Source organism: Rhinopithecus roxellana, chromosome 5 (assembly GCF_007565055.1).
Source record: "Rhinopithecus roxellana isolate Shanxi Qingling chromosome 5, ASM756505v1, whole genome shotgun sequence".
Lineage (NCBI taxonomy): Eukaryota > Metazoa > Chordata > Mammalia > Primates > Cercopithecidae > Rhinopithecus > Rhinopithecus roxellana.
The window spans coordinates 83,303,249-83,322,047 of record NC_044553.1 but is presented as its reverse complement, the minus strand read 5'-3'; the positions used below and the strand labels follow the sequence as shown (position 1 = coordinate 83,322,047).

Below are 18,799 nucleotides of genomic sequence, written 5' to 3'. Positions count from 1 at the left end.
TCCTCTCTGGACTCTGTGTTGCTCTCACTGTCCTCTGCTCACACTCCCTGCAAATCTCTATTCCCAGAGAGCTTCCTGCCTCTGTGTCTTTGTGCATACTGTGTGCTTGGAATGTCTTCCTGCTTCCACTGGAGAACGTTGTCTCCTTTAAATAAAATGTGTGACTCCTCCAGTCTGTGTGACTCTCAGATGAGAACAGTGCTGGCCAAGCCACCTTGTCTCTAGTCTCCTGAGCCCTCTGCATGCCCGAGGCCACAGCCAGGCCGGCTCAGCCCTTCTGTCCATCCCCTGGATGGACTTCTCCTTTAGAGATGAGCAGCTCTAAGATAAATTAAAACCCCTCTCCTTGCTTCCTTTTGCCTCTTTGAGAAGAATTCATTCCTTCATCTGACAAAGATTTAATGAATGGCCATTATGCACCAGGAACTTACTATTCCAGGCACTTAGATACATTAGTGAACCAAACAGAAATCCCTGCCCTCATGAAGCTTGTATTCTGGCAGGGGAAATGAATAATACACAATGTATGTAAGAAAAAATAATTATATATATCAAAAGGCATTAAGAGTTATGGTAAATAGAAAAGGTGGAGCAAGGAAGGGAGTTTGGGAGGCCCAGGAAGAAGGTTGGGACAGGTGGCAATAGCATATAGAATGGCAGGATCAGTCTTGTTTTAGTCTGCTAGAGCTGCTGTAACAAATGCCCCAGGCTGGGTGGCGTAAGCAGTGGAAACATTTCTCATGGTTCTGGAGGCTGGAAGTCCAAGATCAAGGTGCTGTCGAGGCAGGTTTCATCCTCCAGGCAGACAAGAACCTGGAGGCCCGCAACCAATGGTGTCTCTTTCCGAGGTCCCTGGAGGTGTTCTCGCTATTAATTATCCCACAGAGCCCCCAAGACTTTGTCTGTGCTGCCAGTGAGACAGTGAGTGCTGAGCCTCACCGTCGCTAGATGGGAAGGAAGGAAGCCATGTCCCGCCCACCCTGGCAAGGCCACAGGCATGTCCCAGCGTGAGGTGCGGGACGCAGGGAGCCAGCCTCTGCGAGGAGATGAGGTCCTCGGGCGCAGGTTTCATCCTGACGCCTCTTCTCCTGGCTTGTAGGCGGCTGCCATCTCACTGTGGGCTCACATGCCTGTTTCTTCGTGCTGGCTTATGCAGACAGAGAGCGCTGCAGTGTCTCTTCCTCTTCTACAAGGACACCAACTCTATGGTATGAAGCCCCACCCCATGACCTCTCTTAACCCTAATTACCTCTTATAAGCCCTATCTCCAAACATCATCACATTGGGGGTTGGGCTCGTAAACCAAAAAGAACTTGAAACAGTTCTCAATCTTTTTTTTTTTTTTTTTTTTTTTGGAGACAGAATCTCACTCTGTCCCCTAGGCTGGAGTGCAGTGGCATGATCTCGGCTCACTGCAATCTCCACCTCCTGGGTTCAAGCAATTCTCGTGGCTCAGCACCCCAAGTAGCTGGGATTGCAGGCATGCACCACCACACCCGGCTAACTTTTTGTATTTTTTTTTTTTTTTCTGAGATGGAGTCTAGCTTTGTCGCCCAGGCTGGAGTGCAGTGGCGCAATCTCAGCTCACTGCAACCTCCACCTCCCAGGTTCAAGTGATTCTCCTGCCTCAGCCTCCTGAGTAGCTGGGATTACATGTGCCCACTGCCACACCTGGCTAATTTTTGTATTTTTAGTAGAGACAGGGTTTCACCATGTTGGCCAGGCTAGTCTCAAATTCCTGACCTCAAGTGATCTTCCCGCCTTAGCCTCCCCAAGTGCTGGGATTACAGGTGTGAGCCACTGTGCCCGGCCTTCTTTCGAGTCTTTGATGAGTCTTTCACTGAATACATAATTTACATGAGGTGGGGGTGGGGGATGGTAGAGGAATAATCACTTATGCCATGTCTAGCTCTGAATCTGCATTTTTACATCAGAGGAAGCAATCAGATGTGCATGTGTCTCAAGTGAGCGGAGGGATGACTTAGAGTTCCGTCATTTGTCCCATGCCCGTGAAGACAGGTTATGCATTCACATTGCCTGGGTAAAATTCAGCAGATCCATTTCAGGGTAAAAATCTTGGGGCCCCAGAATTTCCTAATGAGGAAATTGTGAGGGAGGTATGTAACCTTCTTATCTTTGCAACTCTATTATTATTTAGAAATAAAATGGGAGGCAGGTTTGCCTGATGCAGTTCTCAGTTTGACTTTTCCCTTTGACTTGGTGATTTGGGGGGTCTTGAGATTTGCTTTCCTTTCACGGCCTTCAACTAGGAATTTGGAGGGGGGACACAATTCAGTCCACACCAAGCCTCATTGAGAAGGTGAGATTTGAGCATAGAATTAAAGGAGGTGAGAATTAGAATATCTGGGAAGACCACCCCAGGCAATGATGTGGGTACAGCAAAGACCTGGGGCAGGAATGTGCCCAGTATGTTGGAGGAACAGCAAAGAGTCCACTGTGGTTGCAGTGGGCAGAGCAAGGAGGACAATAGTGAGAGGTGAGGTTAGAGAAGTGTTGGGACTCGGTCCTGCAGGGCATTGTAGACCATGTAAGGCCTTTGGCTTTTCCTCCGAGAGAAATGGGAACCATCGCAGGGGGCTTGACCAGAGTGACCACACGATTGGCCTTATGTTCTCAGTGGCCACCCAGTACTGTATTGAGACTAGGCCATGGGAGTAAAGGTAGGAAACAGATGGACCTGCTAGGAAACTTCTACAGAAATCTAGATAAGGAATGATGGTGGCTGAGACCATGGTGATAAGAATGGTGGCAGTGAGATGTCAGATTCTGTACCTATGTGGAAGGTAATGTCCACAGAATTTCATAACAAATTGGACAAGGAGTGTGAAGCGAAGAGAGGAGTGAAAAATGACTCTTAAGATTCTGGCAGGGAAGAATGGAGTTGCTGTCAGTTGAGATGAGGAAGGCTGCTGGTAGAGCAGGTAGAGGTGAAAAGATCGGCTGCTTCAGTTTTGGACATGTTGAGTTTGAGATGTCTGCTAGACATCCAGGTGGATATATCAGGTAGGTAACTGGGTATATAAGCCGGGTTTGGAGAGAGACCCAGGATGCAGATAGAAGTTTGGGAGTCATCCCATGCTGATGGTATTTAAACTATGAGAGCATATGAGATCATCAAGGGAGTGAGAGAGAAGCCAGGACAATGGTCTAACCCTGGGGCACCCCAAGAAGACCAGCTGCCATGGAGATTGAGAACAAGGTTGATTTGCTCAAAACCAGGGTGCCCAAGGAATGACAAAAGGGAGATGGCTAATACAGACCAGGTACCGTGGGTCCCCAGAGACAAGTTTCTGCTCTCCCCATTGTTGACCTCCTTACAAGGCCGCGTTTCCCAGCCTCTGCCCTAAAACTATTCTGCTGTGGTCCAGAGGTTCTCAATGCTAATTTGTGGCCTTTTAAAAAATAAGCATAAGGCCAGGCACGGTGACTGACACCTATAATCCCAGCACTTTGGGAGGCGGAGGCAGGTGGATCGTGAGGTCAGGAGTTCAAGACCAGCCTGGCCAAGATGGTGAAACCCCGTCTCTACTAAAAATACAAAAAATTAGCTGGGCGTGGTGGCGTGCGCCTATAATCCCTGCTACTCTGGACGGTCAGGCAGAGAATTGCTTAAACCGGGGCGGGCGGGTGGGGGAGATGGGAGGGCGGAGGTTGCAGTGGGCCGAGATCACGCCACTGCACTCCAGTCTGAGCGACAGAGTGAGACTCTGTCTCAATAAATAAATAAACAAATAAATAGGCATAAAATTTTGAGATTAGAGCTAAAAGATCTGACTTTGATCATCCACGCCAGCGAGGCTCCCTCCCTACCGCTCAGCTCCGATGCACTCCTGGTGGGAGAGGAGGTGCTTTGCCTGGCCGCCCCCTTCTCCTGGGATCCTGTCTCGGTCTCTTGCCCCACTCCTGTTCCCGGGCTTGTATCAACCCCACCCAGTGGCTACTGCTGTCTGCGCCCGAGGACCTCATCTCCTCGCAGAGGCTGGCTCCCCACAGTCCCGCATCCCACACTAGGACACGCCTGTGGCCTTGCCAGGGTGGGCGGGACACGGCCTCTTTCCTTCCTTCCCATCCAGCGCCGGTGAGGCTCAACACTCACTGTCTCACTGGCAGCACAGACAAAGCCCTGGGGGCTCCACGGGATAATTAATAGCGAGAAAGCCCCCAGGGACCTCCGGAAAGAGACACCATTGGTTGCAGGCCTCCAGGTTCTCCTCTGCCTGGTGAGTGAGGTGGTAAGCAGCGTCAGTCCCCTGCAGGACCTGGTGCTGGGGGAAAGGAGCGCTTCGTGCAGACCGCAGAGGTGGAGGCCGAGGGCTGGGGTCCCTGGGCCGCGGGCGGGTTCCGCGTGCCCTTCCCTCGCCTCACCGCGCGGTCCCGCCAGGGGGCGCCAGGCACCGGCCCCCCCCCCCGCCCCCAACTCTGGGCTCCTTGCTCAGGTCCAGCTGTGCTCCAAGATTATCTTTCCTTCTATAGCTCACTAGATCTTCTTATGCTCACAGGGGTGCCATCCCTCACTCCAGAGCCATCATCAGAATTCAAAAGCAGAATTAGAAAAATCCTTGCTCTACCAGCCTGGGTAACATAAGGCGATACTGTCTCTACAAAAAGTGAAATGTAGTCCCAGCTACACAGGAGGCAGAGGTAGGAGGATCACTGGAGCCCAAGAGTTCGAGGCTACAGTGAGCTATGATTGAGCTGTTGCACCTCAGCCTGGGCCACAGGGCGAGACCCGCCTCTAAAGCAATAATAATAGCGAAAATTTTTTAAATAAATAAAAAAAAATTCTCACTCTTTAGCTATTGAATATTGTGGCGGTGATTTCTTCAGAAACTGCCTCTTCCCACCCCCACTCCACCCACAGACAGGCTGAGCTACATCAGTACAGAGCCTGGCACTCCGGATGCTGGCGGAATTGATTCAGTAGCATGAGCAGGAAGGTCCATTTGAAGAGATCACTCCAAAACAGCGGTTCACAACAAGGTGGGAGTGGAAGGGAATGTTCTCCTGGGAGTGGGTGGGGGTGGGGTGTCAGCATGTGGACCTGGTACAGCAGCGTTTGAAAATACCTCCAGTATTCTAATATAATTTAAAATAATAATTAGCCGGGTGTGGTGACTCGTGCCTGTAATCCCAGCTACTAGGGAGGCTGAGGTGGGAGGATTCCTTGAGCCCTGGAGTTCAAGACCAGCCTGGATAGCATAGCAAACCCCTGTTTCATATAAATGTTTTTGTCATTCAAACCACAGGTAGTAAAGCTTGACAGAATTGTTGTGGGTGGGATGTGAGCTAAAAATATTGAGAACCAGGACCTAGCAGATTGTCTGCTATAAGTTCCCTGGCTGTGGAGGATGGAGTCTCCCCTGAAGAGTAGTGTTGGTCCTTGGGACAGTGGCCACAGTCCGGCCCATCACAGAAGGGAATGGTGCTCCCTGGGGCTGGAAGCCGGTGTCTGGAGTGGGGGGAGGTGGGGAAGAACTTGGAGATTCAGCTCACTGTCAGTCTTGTTAAGGAGGCCAGTGTGCCGGGCGCGGTGGCTCAAGCCTGTAATCCTAGCACTTTGGGAGGCTGAGACGGGCGGATCATGAGGTCAGGAGATCGAGACCATCCTGGCTAACACGGTGAAATCCCGTCTCTACTAAAAAAAAAAAAAACTAGCCGGGCGAGGTGGCGGGCGCCTGTAGTCCCAGCTACTCGGGAGGCTGAGGCAGGAGAATGGTGTAAACCCGGGAGGTGGAGCTTGCAGTGAGCCGAGATCTGGCCACTGCACTCCAGCCTGGGCGACAGAGCGAGACTCTGCCTCAAAAAAAAAAAAGAAAAAAAAAAAAAAGGAGGCCAGTGTCTAAAGTGAGAACCACACCAGGTAAGCTATATTCTAATCTGCTCCTTGTTTTCTTGGCAGAATGGTTCATGCAGGACAGAAAAAGGAGAGACAAAGGACTGTCAGGAGAGTGACTGGTCCAAATGAGGGCTCAGGAACCCCCAGTGGACCCAGAGAGAAAAACACTCTGGGTGGGAAAGGCATGGGAAGTGATCACTATGCACTTGTGCTGGAGCAAAATGACACCAGGGGAGGTTGACCAGCACCCTCTGGGTTCATTCTTTTTATTTATTTTTATTTTTATTTTATTTTTTTTTATTTTTTGAGACGGAGTCTAGCTCTCTTGCCCAGGCTGGAGTGCAGTGGCGCCATCTCCGCTCACTGCAAGCTCCGCCTCCTGGGTTTACGCCATTCTCCTGCCTCAGCCTCCCGAGTAGCTGGGACTACAGGCGCCCACCATCTCGCCCGGCTCGTTTTTTGTATTTTTTAGTAGAGACGGGGTTTCACCGTGTAGACCAGGATGGTCTCGATCTCCTGACCTCGTGATCCACCCGTCTCGGCCTCCCAAAGTGCTGGGATTACAGGCTTGAGCCACCGCGCCCGGCCGGGTTCATTCTTTTTATAAGGAAGACTTCCGGTTTCTTACTCTGTTCCTTGAATGGATTTACATCCCAGAAAGATGTGTGCTCTGTGCAAATGAAGGGGTCCTCTTCCACTGTAAAGAATGCATTGGCTTTCTGGACTGGGGGGCTGGCTGGTACAAGCGTTTCCCAGGAGAGAGCAGTTTCTAAAAGGATTTTTGGAGTTGCAGAGTCAAGGACCAGGCTGGGAGTCTTGGTGACCCCGCCAAGCACAGAGGATGCCAGGCACCTGATTGGAGAAGGCTGTGGGAGTCTTCTAGAACAATCGTGCTAACTGCACGCACCATCTGCATGAACCAATACCAGGTAATACTGATATTCAGCCATCTTGTACTATTTCCTCGGGGTGTCCCTAGAATGTTTTGTTTTTGACTAGCATTTCAGCAGCCTGCAGGTAGGGACAGCATTTCATACACAGTGTGTGCCTCCCAGGAGCCAGGTGCAGCTGGGGTGTGTGACTGTGAGGCTCCTTGCTGTCCATGACATAATGTCACCCCCACTGCCTCAGTTTACTCCCCAGTCACCCCTTGAGGTAACAGGGCTGGTGCTTTTACAATTCCCATTTTAAAGATGAGGAAACAGGCTGGGTGTGGTGGCTCATGCCTGTAATCCCAGTGCTTTGGGAGGCTGAGGCAGGTGGGTCATTTGAGTTCAGGAGTTCGAGATCAGCCTAACCAACACAAAAAATTACCAGGGTGTGGTGGTGCATGCCTGTAATTTCAGCTACTTGGGAGGCTGAGGCCTGAGAATTGCTTGAACCCAGAGGTGGAGGTTGCAGTGAGCCGAGATCGCACCACTGCACTCTAGCCTGGGTGACACAGCAAGACTCCATCTCAAAAAAAAAAAAAAAAAAAAAAAAAGACGAGGAAACAGAGGTCAGTGAGTGCTGGCCTCAAGAGAACCTCAAAATCCCACTCTGCCTATCCCTGCCTGCCCTTGTCTTCAATCCTTGAGAAACAGAATGATGCCAGGTGTGAGTTGTTCAGGTATCTCCCCAGTATCTCCTCCTACATGGTGGGGAGGGTGACTACAGCAGGGGGTTGGGGGAAGGCTCTTCTGCCATGCCTTGGGACTTCCCTTTCTGTGTGAGTGTGAGGTAGGTGGATTGCACCTACTCAGCATGGATTTTGCACAGAAAGTCTTGCTTGCTTTTCCTTGGTGTGATTTTTATTGAACTCACCTTTCCTTACTAAGGGAGTGTTAAGTTGGTTTGGGTTTCAGGAGAAAAGAAACATAGCCTACTTAGGTGAGCCCCCAGCCTACATTAAGGAATCTCTTACATGGGACAGCCTGGTCCAGTGGGGCAAAAACGTTTCAGTAATAAATAATTTGCATTTGCCTGCCCTAAGATGGGACAGGAGTGGAGGATACAGTCTCTGGCCAGATCTCATGATCCTGTCCTCATCCCACAACATGCACTAGTGACCCTCTCATGCTCCCACTGCCACAAAAGGCAGAAGTGGGGTTGGAACATCTGACCCAAGTCCATACCTCTTTCCTCTCCCCTTCTGCATTTCTGAGTCTTGAAGCGATGCTGGGCCAAAGTGGGGGTGGTCCTTGGCCGTCCTGGGAGGAGCTTTGCACACTGGCTGTAAGTTCCTATTTCAGTTGATGGTTCTATAGTGGATGAGCTCCACATTCAATTCTTATGCCCCTGCAGCTGCCGTAGGAGGCAGGGTGACCTGTCACCAAGGCAGCTCCCACAACCTGGTCACAACTCTTTCCTCAGGGCCTGTTACCCAGCATGAGCTAAGGTCCTTGGGAACTTCTAAGATCACTTGAAGAAGTAAATTTATCCTGTGTCTTTCCCTCTCCCTTTCTCCCTCCCTCCCTCCGTCCGGCCCTCCCTCCCTCCCTGTCTTCTTTGATTTTTCCTTCTCTTCCTTTTTCCTCCCATCCATTCACTCAAATCTAGGCGATGCATCCCTGTGGTATGCTAGCTGTTGTTTCTCTAGGTTAAGAGGCATTAGAAACAGAATACTTCCCCTGAGTCAGGAGCCACACTGAATTATTCAAAGGCTGAATCTATTGCAAGTTTTAGAGGGAATTTTCTTCAAGGTTGTGGCTGTGAGGCTGCTGAGTTAAAGAAGTAATGAATATCCCTAACATTCGCAGAGGTGAGAAATGCTGCCTGGACTCAGACAGCCCAGGGTCTCAGGCTCACACAGCCCTGGGACAATTGCAGTAAAGGGAAATGCCCTGAATAGAGATTCATACTGTCTTGGCCTTGTTGGATGGAACCCTAATCTCCCTGAACTCTTCAATCTGTGGGTTGATGGATTAAACACACATGTATTCAACATGAGTGGAGAGCTGGGTCTCCCCAAACTCTACACCTGTATGGAATCCATTTCCCCCTGTTCTGGACCATTTAGAAGGGCATGTGGGTACGTGGAGTTGTCTGACAGAGATACTGACTGGAGAATCGGTGAGGTCCCCAACACTGAGATGATTTGGGTTGGAAATAATGAGTAACCATCAGGCATGCTGTGGGAAGGGCTCCTGCTCTGGGTGGAGGTGGGACTGGATATCTGTAGATGATCAAAGCCATCTTGTTAATCAATTTGAGGGTCAAGATCATCCTCACATCTGAGTATCTTGAAAGGTTCCTCACAAATCTAAGATTCAACTACCAGGAATAATGATCTCAAAGTAGAATCTGAACTTGGATTTCCTTAGACTCAGAACTGGAACCTGAACTTGGATTCCCTTAGACTCACAACTGTTTGGTTTTGTCAGGTGCTGCTTCTTGGATTTGCCTCCTGACTGTTGCCAATTCCCCCACTACCTCATAGTCTTCATTCACCCCCTGCAGTGCCCCACTGATGACACCATTCTGCCAGTGATGCCTGGATCTCCCATGGCATCGCCTACCTTCTAGGTAGCTTTACAGAGAGGAAGTGTAGCCTCATGGAGAAACCAGCAACTCTGGAGCAAGTGGACTTACTTAGATTAATATCTTGTTTTCACCATTATGGCTGGGTGACTTTGGCCAAATTAACAAACCTCTCTGACCTTCACTGTCCTCTTCCGCAAAATGAAAATGGTAAAAACCATTATTTATAGGATTGTGAGGTTTATGTGAAATAATGGAAATAAGGCACTTGGCCAGGCACGGTGGCTCATGCCTGTAGTCCCAGCACTTTGGGAGGCAGAGGCGAGCTGGATCACCTGAGGTCAGAACTTCAAGACCAGCCTGGCCAACATGGTGAAACTGCATCTCTGCTAAAAATACAAAAGTTAGCTGGGCATGGTGATGCGTGTCTGTAATCCCAGCTACTCGGGAGGCTGAGAGAGGAGAATTGCTTGAACCCTGGAGGCGGAGGGTGCAGTGAGTCGAGATCACGCCACTGCACTCCAGCCTGGGCGAGAGAGCGAGATTCTGTCCAAAGAAAAGAAAGAGAGAAAGAAAGAAAAGAAGGCACTTGATACAATGCTTAGCACATCCCTCCCCAGTTTCATTGTTCTCTTGTGTCTCTTGCCCTTGACCATGCAGTCCCATAGACCATTATTCCCCTCCTATGACAGAGATTTCTAATAGCCCACTAGTACCCATCTCCCCTTCTTTCCTCTTAGTTTTAGTTCGACACATGGCTACTTAGTTAGACACTGTATATTCCAGCCTCCCTTTCAGCCAGGAGTTGCCATGTGACTAAGCTCTGGCCCGTGGAATGATGCAAGCAAAAGTGACGTGTGCAGCTTCTTCAAGAGGAAATTGTTTGCCTTCCACAATTTCCATCTTTCTTCCTGGAATGTGGGAGTGGTGCTGGTGTTAGCTTTGATCATGCAAATGAGGAAAATACCCTAGAAGATGGCAACGGGCCCCAGACAACCTCTTGACATGGGACTATCTTCCCAGCCTGGACCATTCACCTACCTATAGCTTAGTATGCAAGAGAAAAACAAGCCTCTTCTCGGCCTCTGCTCATTCTCCCACCTTGAATTAGATGTCACTTCACTATCTCTGACCCTCCAAGGCCAGTACTTCCTGTGGGCTTTCACCCATGTTCTCATGTCTGCAAGCCCTGCAAGACTGGGAGCACCATGAGGAAGGGACCATGGTCTCATCTGCTCTGGTTTTCTCAGGAACAGGAATACAGTAGGCACTTAGTAAATGTTGAATAAATCGATGATAGTGCCACACGCTTACAAACTGCCTTAGTTCTGCCTAAAGGGATCTTAAGCACTTCAACCTGCTTGATCTCCAGCAAAAACAAAAGAACAATTCCCATTTTTTTCCCTCCCTTCCTCCAAACACACCCAGGGCTTTCTTCCATGTCCCGTCGGCCAAAGCAGACCCTGGAAAGAAGCCCTCCCCAAGGTGCCTTGTTGACTACGGCCAAGGCCTGGCCCAGTGCTGGACACCAGTCTATGTGAGTATATTTCTGTAAGCCCATGGTTATTAGCAGAATCCCACCCCAGTGTGAGACCTGGTTGTGTTTGACCAGGTCCATGAAGTGTAGTAGCAGTTGCTCCCACTAGACTATTTTTGCCTTGAAAATCTAGGCAAAAACAGAGGCTTTGGTTAAAAAAAAGGAGGGTGGGGTAGGGGGAAGATTGATAGATCAAATGTAATTGGAAAAGGCATGCAACCTTTTTCAATTTATACACATCTACAGAGGTCTATTTACAGATCTGGGATGGGGTTGGGCTCAGTGGCTCATGCCTGTAATCCCAGCACTTTGGGCAACTGAGGTGGGAGGATCACTTGAGCCCAGAAGGTTGAGGCTGCAGTGAGCCATAGTAGAACCACTGCGCTCCAGCCTGGGTGACAGAGTGAGACCCAGTCTCAAGACAAACAAACAAACAAAGAAACGAATCTGGGATGGGGCACTCCTGGTGGACTTCTCTGGTCATTGTGTAGAGGGCACTATGCACTCTCCAAGGACCAAGGTCTTGCAGCCAACTCTGAAAGCCAGGGCTCTGGTCCCCAGCCAGCCTTTCCTTGAAGGCATTTCTTGAGTGCATTGCCCTTGGCAGCAGTTAGATGCTGCTGCTTTTTATTAGTGCTTCCTTCTCTTTTTCCAGGCCCTCTTTTGGGGTTCTTACTGCAGACAGTGGCTTTCATTTTAGCCTGAGGGTTCAGAAGAGGACAGTGGACTGGCCTCACCACCCATCAGCCTCTGCTTTGGGGACTGAATGCACAACATCATCCTCACTCCTAAACTGACCTCCAAATACACACAGTTGTGATCTCACTGCTCAAGAGGGCTGGAAGCTGTGGCAGCTCTTCTGAGGGCTCAGTGGGGCCAGCCACCCTCAGCTGGAGGTGAAAGCAGGTTTTCTTTTTGTTTTTAATTGAGAAGGAGTCTCTCTCTATTGCCCAGGCTGGAGTGTAGTGGCATGATCTCGGCTCACTGCAACCTCCACCCACCGAGTTCAAGCAATTATCCTGCCTCAGCCTCCTAAGTAGCTGGGATTATAGGTGCCCGCCTAATCTCATGCCCAGCTAATTTTATTGTATTTTTAGTAGAGATGGGGTTTCACCATGTTGGCCAGGCTAGTTAGGAACTTCTGACCTCAAGTGATCTTCCCACCTTGGCCTCCCAAAGTGCTGGGATTACAGGCATGAGCCACCATGCCCAGACATGTAAGCAGATTTTTGTGGGTTAAGTTTGCCTCAGAGCAGGAGCATTCTGTCCTGTTGCCTAAGAAGAGTAAGACTGGTGCTTTTGAGAAAAAGCAAAATGCCAACTCAGGGGGAGAAGCTTCAGACCTCATATTTGACTCAGGCATGCCCTCTACCGCAACCAGGTGATTATGGTGGTTTAACTGTCCTTGATGGTAGAACAAGAAGCTCTTACATTTGCGGAGACCTTTGATAGTGGCGCTGTTTTCCACAGTCCTGTCTTCGATGAGTCATCTCATATTTCCTCCCTAGTAGAGCACAGGTTGAGGTGGGGTGGGAGGGGAGGTCACCTTCAAAGAGGCCCACCAAACAGGGGAATCTTGGGGCCACTAATACCCTCTGCTTACATTAGCCAATGTTGATACAAGGTCACTTTCAAAGTTCTTGTTCATCTTATGTAAACCTGTTCAGGTGACAAAGCCCTTGAAGTCTTGAATTTATGTGGTCTTAGACTTTAAAGTTCTTGAGAAAAAAACACCATAGGGGAAAATCTAGAAGACAGCTTTATGCTTTGACTTAACCTTGTCTGTGAATTGAAAAGGAACTTGCCTTTCTTCAGCTCTGGGAAGGAGGGACAACTCGGGAGCCTAATGACAGGTCACTGACCCCACCCTAGTGGACTGTTAGGCTTTGTGATGTGGATTGAAAGTGGACACCCCAGTCAGCCTCTCTGCATCCCTTCCAGCACATTCTTTCTGAGGGTGAAACTAAAAGCAATAGTTTAGTTTGTGGTTACCTTTATTTCAACAGAGTTTAACTTTAGAACCACCTACTTAAAACTAATGATGAAATTAATAATAAAAGTTATTTATTGTGGGGCGTGGTGGCTCATGCCTGTAATCCCAGTGCTTTGGGAAGCTGAGGTGGACAGATCACCTGAGGTCAGGAGTTTGAGACCAGCCTGGCCAACGTGATGAAACTCTATCTCTACTAAAAATACAAAAATTAACTGGCCATGGTGGCGCAAGCCTGTAATCCCAGCTACTCTGGAGGCTAAGGCAGGAGAGTCACTTGAACCTGGAAGACGGAGGTTGCAGTGAGCCAAGATCGTGCCACTGTACTCCAGCCTGGGTGACAAGAGAACGAGACTCTGTCTCAGAAAAAAAAAAAAAAAAAGCTATTTATTGAGCACATATTATGTGCCAGGCACTATGCTATTTTCTCTGCATGCTTTTTACTCATTTAGTTCTCACAACAACCTGTGCAGTAGATACCTTTTTTTGTTGTTAAAAATTTTTTAGGGATAGAGACTTGGTCTTGCTATGTTGCCCAGGCTGGTCTTGAATTCCTGGCCTCAAGCCATCCTCTTTGCCTTGACCTCTCTAAGTGCTGAGATTACAGAAGTGAGCCACCACCCCCAGCCTGGTAGGTATCATTATTGTCACCACTTTACAGATGAGGAAAATGAGGCTCAGAGAAATTATGTGATTTGCCCAAGTTGACCCAAAGGTGGGGGTTTTCTGGATTTGACACAATTTTGCAAGAGGGCTGATTCTTAGTGAAAGGGGAGAAACCAGTTTCTTCCACTTTGGGAAAGGTTGTGTTCTGCCATCCATGTCAGATGGTCCTAAAGAAACACTCACTAACCCTTGTTCTCATGTGTAGAGAAGGATCAGAACAGGAATTAGATGAAGAAAGACATAACAAAAGGGAGTGTCTGAATTTTTTCCTTTTGTCCAATGCAAGTCTGGTTTTGCAACTGAAAAATCCTAATCACTCTCAAAGTTAATAACTCCAGAAATGTTATCTCCTGGTGATTTGTCTACAGCCTCTTCTACCAGGTACAATGATTTGGTAGGCTGGTTTCACGGCTGTCACCTGTGTAGTCACACAAGGCCCTGAGTTTAGAAGGGCCCATCCTCGCTTTAATGTTCTGCTGTCCATCTTGAAATTCTTAATAATTTTTAAATGAGGGACCATGCATTTTCATTTTGCCCTGGGCACTGCAAGTTATGTAGCTGATCCTGCAATTTGGGAGACTAAAAATAATGCAATATAACCAAGAATAGCTGCAGCCATGAGCTACTCCAGAACCAAAGCTGGGGTGCCTGGGGTCCTTCCCGTGTATGCTCTGTTTGTGTGGAGAGTAAGTGATCACACAAGGAAGTTGTCTATTCACTTGCCCTGCAGTGAGAACTGGTATTGACATCAGAGCAGGAGCTCGGCAATGAACCTATCAGAAGACCCCAGTGGAACAGAGATGGAGGGAGCCCTAGGCCTATTTGAAAATCCCAGGAGAACAAGGACAGGTGGCTCAAGGTTCCCTGAGTCTGGATTTGCTTGATGCCCTGACTGGTGGCAGAGGGTCTGATTTCAATGCATCCAACATTAATATATCCTTCTGATCCCAGGCTGGAGCTCAGAGCCTTCAGTACCCCATTTTGTTTAGTTTTGTTTTTGAGACAGGATCTTGCTCCATTTCCCAGGCTGGAGTGCTGTGGTGTAATCATGGCTCACTGTACCCTCAAACTCCTGAGCTGAGGCAATCTTCCTGCTTCAGCCTTCCAAGTAGCTAGGAGTAGAGATGCATCCCACCATGCCCAGCTAATTTTTTATTTTTGGTAGAGATGAGGTCTCACTACGTTGCCTGGGCTGATCTTGAACTCCAGGCCTCACGTGATCCTCTGCCTTGACCTTCCAAAGTGTAGAGACTACAGGAGTGAGTCACCATGCCTGGAAACTTTTTTTTTTTTTAGATGGAGTCTCGCTCTGTCACCCAGGCTGGAGTGCACTGGCACTATCTCAGCTCACTGCAACCTCCGTCTCCCACGTTCAAGTAATTCCCCTGCCTCAGCCTCCTGAGTGGCTGGGATTACAGGCGCCTGCCACCACGCCTAGCTAGTTTTTATTTTTAGTAGAGACGGGGTTTCACCATCTTGTCCAGGCTGGTCTCGAACTCCTGACCTCAGGTGATCTGCCTGCCTTGGCCTCCCAAAGTGCTGGGATTACATGCGTGAGCCACCACACCCAGCTGCCTGGCAACATTCTGATTTATAAATAATTTGTCCCATCACAAGGCAATGGCAGCCCATTGAAAAACCCAAGTCTTTCTTTGTTGGTTTCTCATACTTTCTCTCTCCTCTCTCCTCTTTCCTTCCTTCCTTCCTTTTTAATTTTTTTTTTGAAACAGTGCCTTGCTCCGTCGTCAGGCTGGAGTGTAATGGTGCAATCTTGGCTCACTGCAACCTCTGCCTCCTGGGTTAAAGCAATTCTCCTGCTTCAGCCTCCCAAATAGCTGGGACTACAGGTATGTGTCACCATGCCCGGCTAATTTGTTGTATATTTAGCAGAGATGAGGTTTCACCATGTTAGTCAGGATGGTCTCGAACTTCTGACCTCGTGATCCACCCGCCTCAGCCTCCCAAAGTGCTGGGACTACAGGCATGAGCCACAGCGCCCGGCCCTTTCTTTCCTTTCCTTCCTTTCCTTCCTTCCTTTTCTTTTCTTTTCTCTTTTCTTTTTTCTTTTTTTTTCTTTTTCTTCCTTCCTTCCTTCCTTCTTTCCTTCCTTCCTTTCTCTCTCTCTCTTTCTTTCTCTCTGTTTCTCTCTCGTGCTCTCTTCCTTGCCTTGCCTTGCCTTCTTTCCTTCCTTCCTTTCTTTTGAGATGGAGCCTCACTTTGTCACCCAGGCTGGAGCGCAGTGGTGCGATCTCGGTTTACTGCAACCTTCACTTCCCGGGTTGAAGCATTTCTCCCACCTCAGCCTCCTGAATAGCTGGGATTACAGGTGTGTGCCATCTTGCTCGGCTAATTTTTGTATTTTTAGTAGAGACAGTGTTTTGCCACGTTGGCCATGCTGGTCTCAAACTCCTGGCCTCAAGTGATCTGCCCACCTCGGCCTCCCAAAGTGCTGGGATTACAGACATGAGCCGTGCGCCTGGCCAAAATATCTTTCAAGGAGAAAGAAAGTCCAAGCTGCTCTGAACCATTTGGTTTCTGTGCTATAGTAAAGATATATAAATCATCATTGCTGGGCATCCATAGACATATATTCACTGCTTCCTTGGTCTACTCGGTCTCCTAACCGCTGTCCCAGAATTTGGGGTGTTAGCCCCCAGACTGCCTTACTGCTAAAGCAGAATTCTGACATCCCTGGCTGCTCTGTGCTGTTTCTATACTGTCTGCCCCCAGGGCCTCTCTCTGGCTGGCTCTGATCTGGCAGCCTGCTCATTGCTCTGGGTTGTCATGGAGAAGGTTTTAGAAACATATTGTTGAACTGTGGGTGTATTTCTGCCACCTGGTAACAAGTGAGTTTGTAGAAAAGCCACAATGGAGGAAAAGAAAGCGCTCTTGGAGGACAGAGCTAGTGCCAGGGAAGCCAGCCGTGGCAGAGGGATGGGAGCCTGCACTGCTGTTTGCTGTTTGGTATTCTGTGCAGGCAGCAGAGTGCTGGTTGCCTTGGTTTCTGCAGGACTCCTGGGAGCTTGTGGCAGACGGAAGGCCATAGCCTCTGCAGAAGTTTGCAGATTCTAGGAAAATGAATTGCCATGCAGCCCAATCAGTGGGAGGAGACCAAGTGGGCTCTCAGCCATTGAGATGCTCTGATGTAAATTTATGCTTCATGCAGACAGAAAAGCTGCCCTCTGCTTATGTATGCCATCAGGCTGCCCTTGACCCATCTGTGCCAGCTCCTCATGGGGCCTAGATGTCCTAGCCACCTGGGCACCCCCTCCACCCTCCCACCCCCAGTTCCTGCAAGGACTTCAGACAGTCGATTTAGGGCACCTGCCACACCACTGTCTGCAACTTTGTAGGTCAAAAACAGTTGAATATTGACAATTTAATATTGTTCAACCTAATTGAAAGCTTCAGGGTGACTTGACACTTTCATCAGGCTTAGATAAGATCATTTAAAAAAATCATTAATAGATTTTCTCTTGCCTGATACAATCTCTTCCCTTCTAAATTATTCTAAATCCTGGTACTCTGTGTCCATGTCGTCTTCATCTTCCAAATGATGTATATGCTACTAATTATGCCCTCAAAGCTACAGAGCATACTGCCTTTCCCTTGAGAAGGTTTGTATACTCTTTCTACTCCTTGAGGTAGAGACTAGATCCATTCCCATGCCCATATAGAGAAAAGGTATCTTCTAATGGACTCCAAAGATGTGTTAATTGGTTTGATCACAAGCACAAGAAACTATATATTTGTATTACTTGTACATTCTTTTTTAATATAGTACAATGTTTATTTAAAATCTGAGCTGGGCCAGGCATGGTGGCTCATGTTTTTTATCCCAGCACTTCGAAGGCTGAGGTGGGCAGATCACTTGAGCCCAGGAATTAGAGATTGGCCTAGGCAATGTGGCAAAACTCCATCTTCACAAAAAATTTAAAAATTAGCCGGGTGTGGTAGCATGAGCCTATAGTCCCAGCTACTTGGGAGGCTGATGTACGAGGATCACCTGAGTCCGGGAAAGTTTAGGCTGCAGTGAGCCAAGATCACGCCACTGGACTCCAGCCTGGGCAACAGAGTGTGAGACCCTGTCTCAAAAAAAAAAAAAAAAATTCTGATCTGCCAACTTACAATTTTTCCACCAACTCGGGGAGCTGAAACTTTCACAGGCTTCACAATCTTTTGCTTAGGGGATGCCCTTGTGGATCTTTTTCGATGCTTACTTAGCCTATTTTGCTTCCTTAGCAGCCCTGTAAACTTGTTCTGGTTGAGCCTTTTTAACTTCAAATTTCTGATTCCTCTTGGCCATTAGATGAGCAAGAGATGCACCACTAATGGCCCCCTGGAATCTGACTGCTTGGCAGTTTCTTTTCTTCTGAATTTCTTCCAAATGTCCCTTTTTGTGCTTTCTTCTGTAGAGGACAATCCGGTTTATCTACCAAGCATCCCTCTTGGAAAGGAAAGCTGACTCGTACTTTACATTAAGAAACTGGAAAACGTCCCTGTCCATCCTGATGTAGCGCCTTCCGTGTCTAAGGTAGACCTTGTACTCGCTAAAACCGCACAACTTGACCTTCAGGGTGGCAGCTCCAGGGGAAAAGAAAAGATGGCAAAGGGAAGGAGGGGATCATGGGAAGAGCCATTCTTCTTACGAGAAGTTTTGGCAACTTTTGAAAAGTCTGTGCTTACCCTTATCTACGTACATATGACATCTACAGACTATGAACGCATTTTGCATCAGGACCCAAATAGCAACTATCAGGTTCTGAGGCATCTGCTCTCTCCTTCCTCCTCCCTGGATCTTGATTCAGCTGCTTTAAGGTGGCTCTAGTGATGGGCCTCTTATTTTTCTGTTGAGGCATGGGCTTATTTAACCATCCTCAGCCTCTCGAGATTTATATCCCGCCTGAATTTTTCTGTCTATGGCATCAGCCTAGTATTTCCCAGTCTCTCTTTTCTTTCCTTATTTCGATGCTCTCACTGTATTCTCTCCTTTTTTGAACATAAAGATGATTTTACTTATTTTAGTAACCTCTTAACCAGCCCTTTCCCTTCTCAGAGGTTTTTACACACTTCCCTCCCTCCTTCCTGTTTCCACTTCTTTTAGTGGCTGTAAGAAGTGGGAGTCCAGGCAGAACTCTAGACCCACCTAGGGCAGCAGAGGCAGATTGTGAAACCCAGGCCCAGAGCTTTTGGCTGAACCCACATCAAATAATGAGAACTGCTTCAATCCTCATATCCTTTTGTTGTGAATTGCAAGCAGGCGGCAAGAGGGGCTTGTCTGGTGAATGCC

At 48.4% G+C, this 18,799-nt stretch overlaps 1 pseudogene; it reads right to left on the bottom strand.

Moving 5' to 3' along the window:
* Positions 1–4,121: 4,121 nt before the first annotated feature.
* Positions 4,122–18,280, bottom strand: LOC115897571 (annotated as a pseudogene).
* Positions 18,281–18,799: the final 519 nt, after the last annotated feature.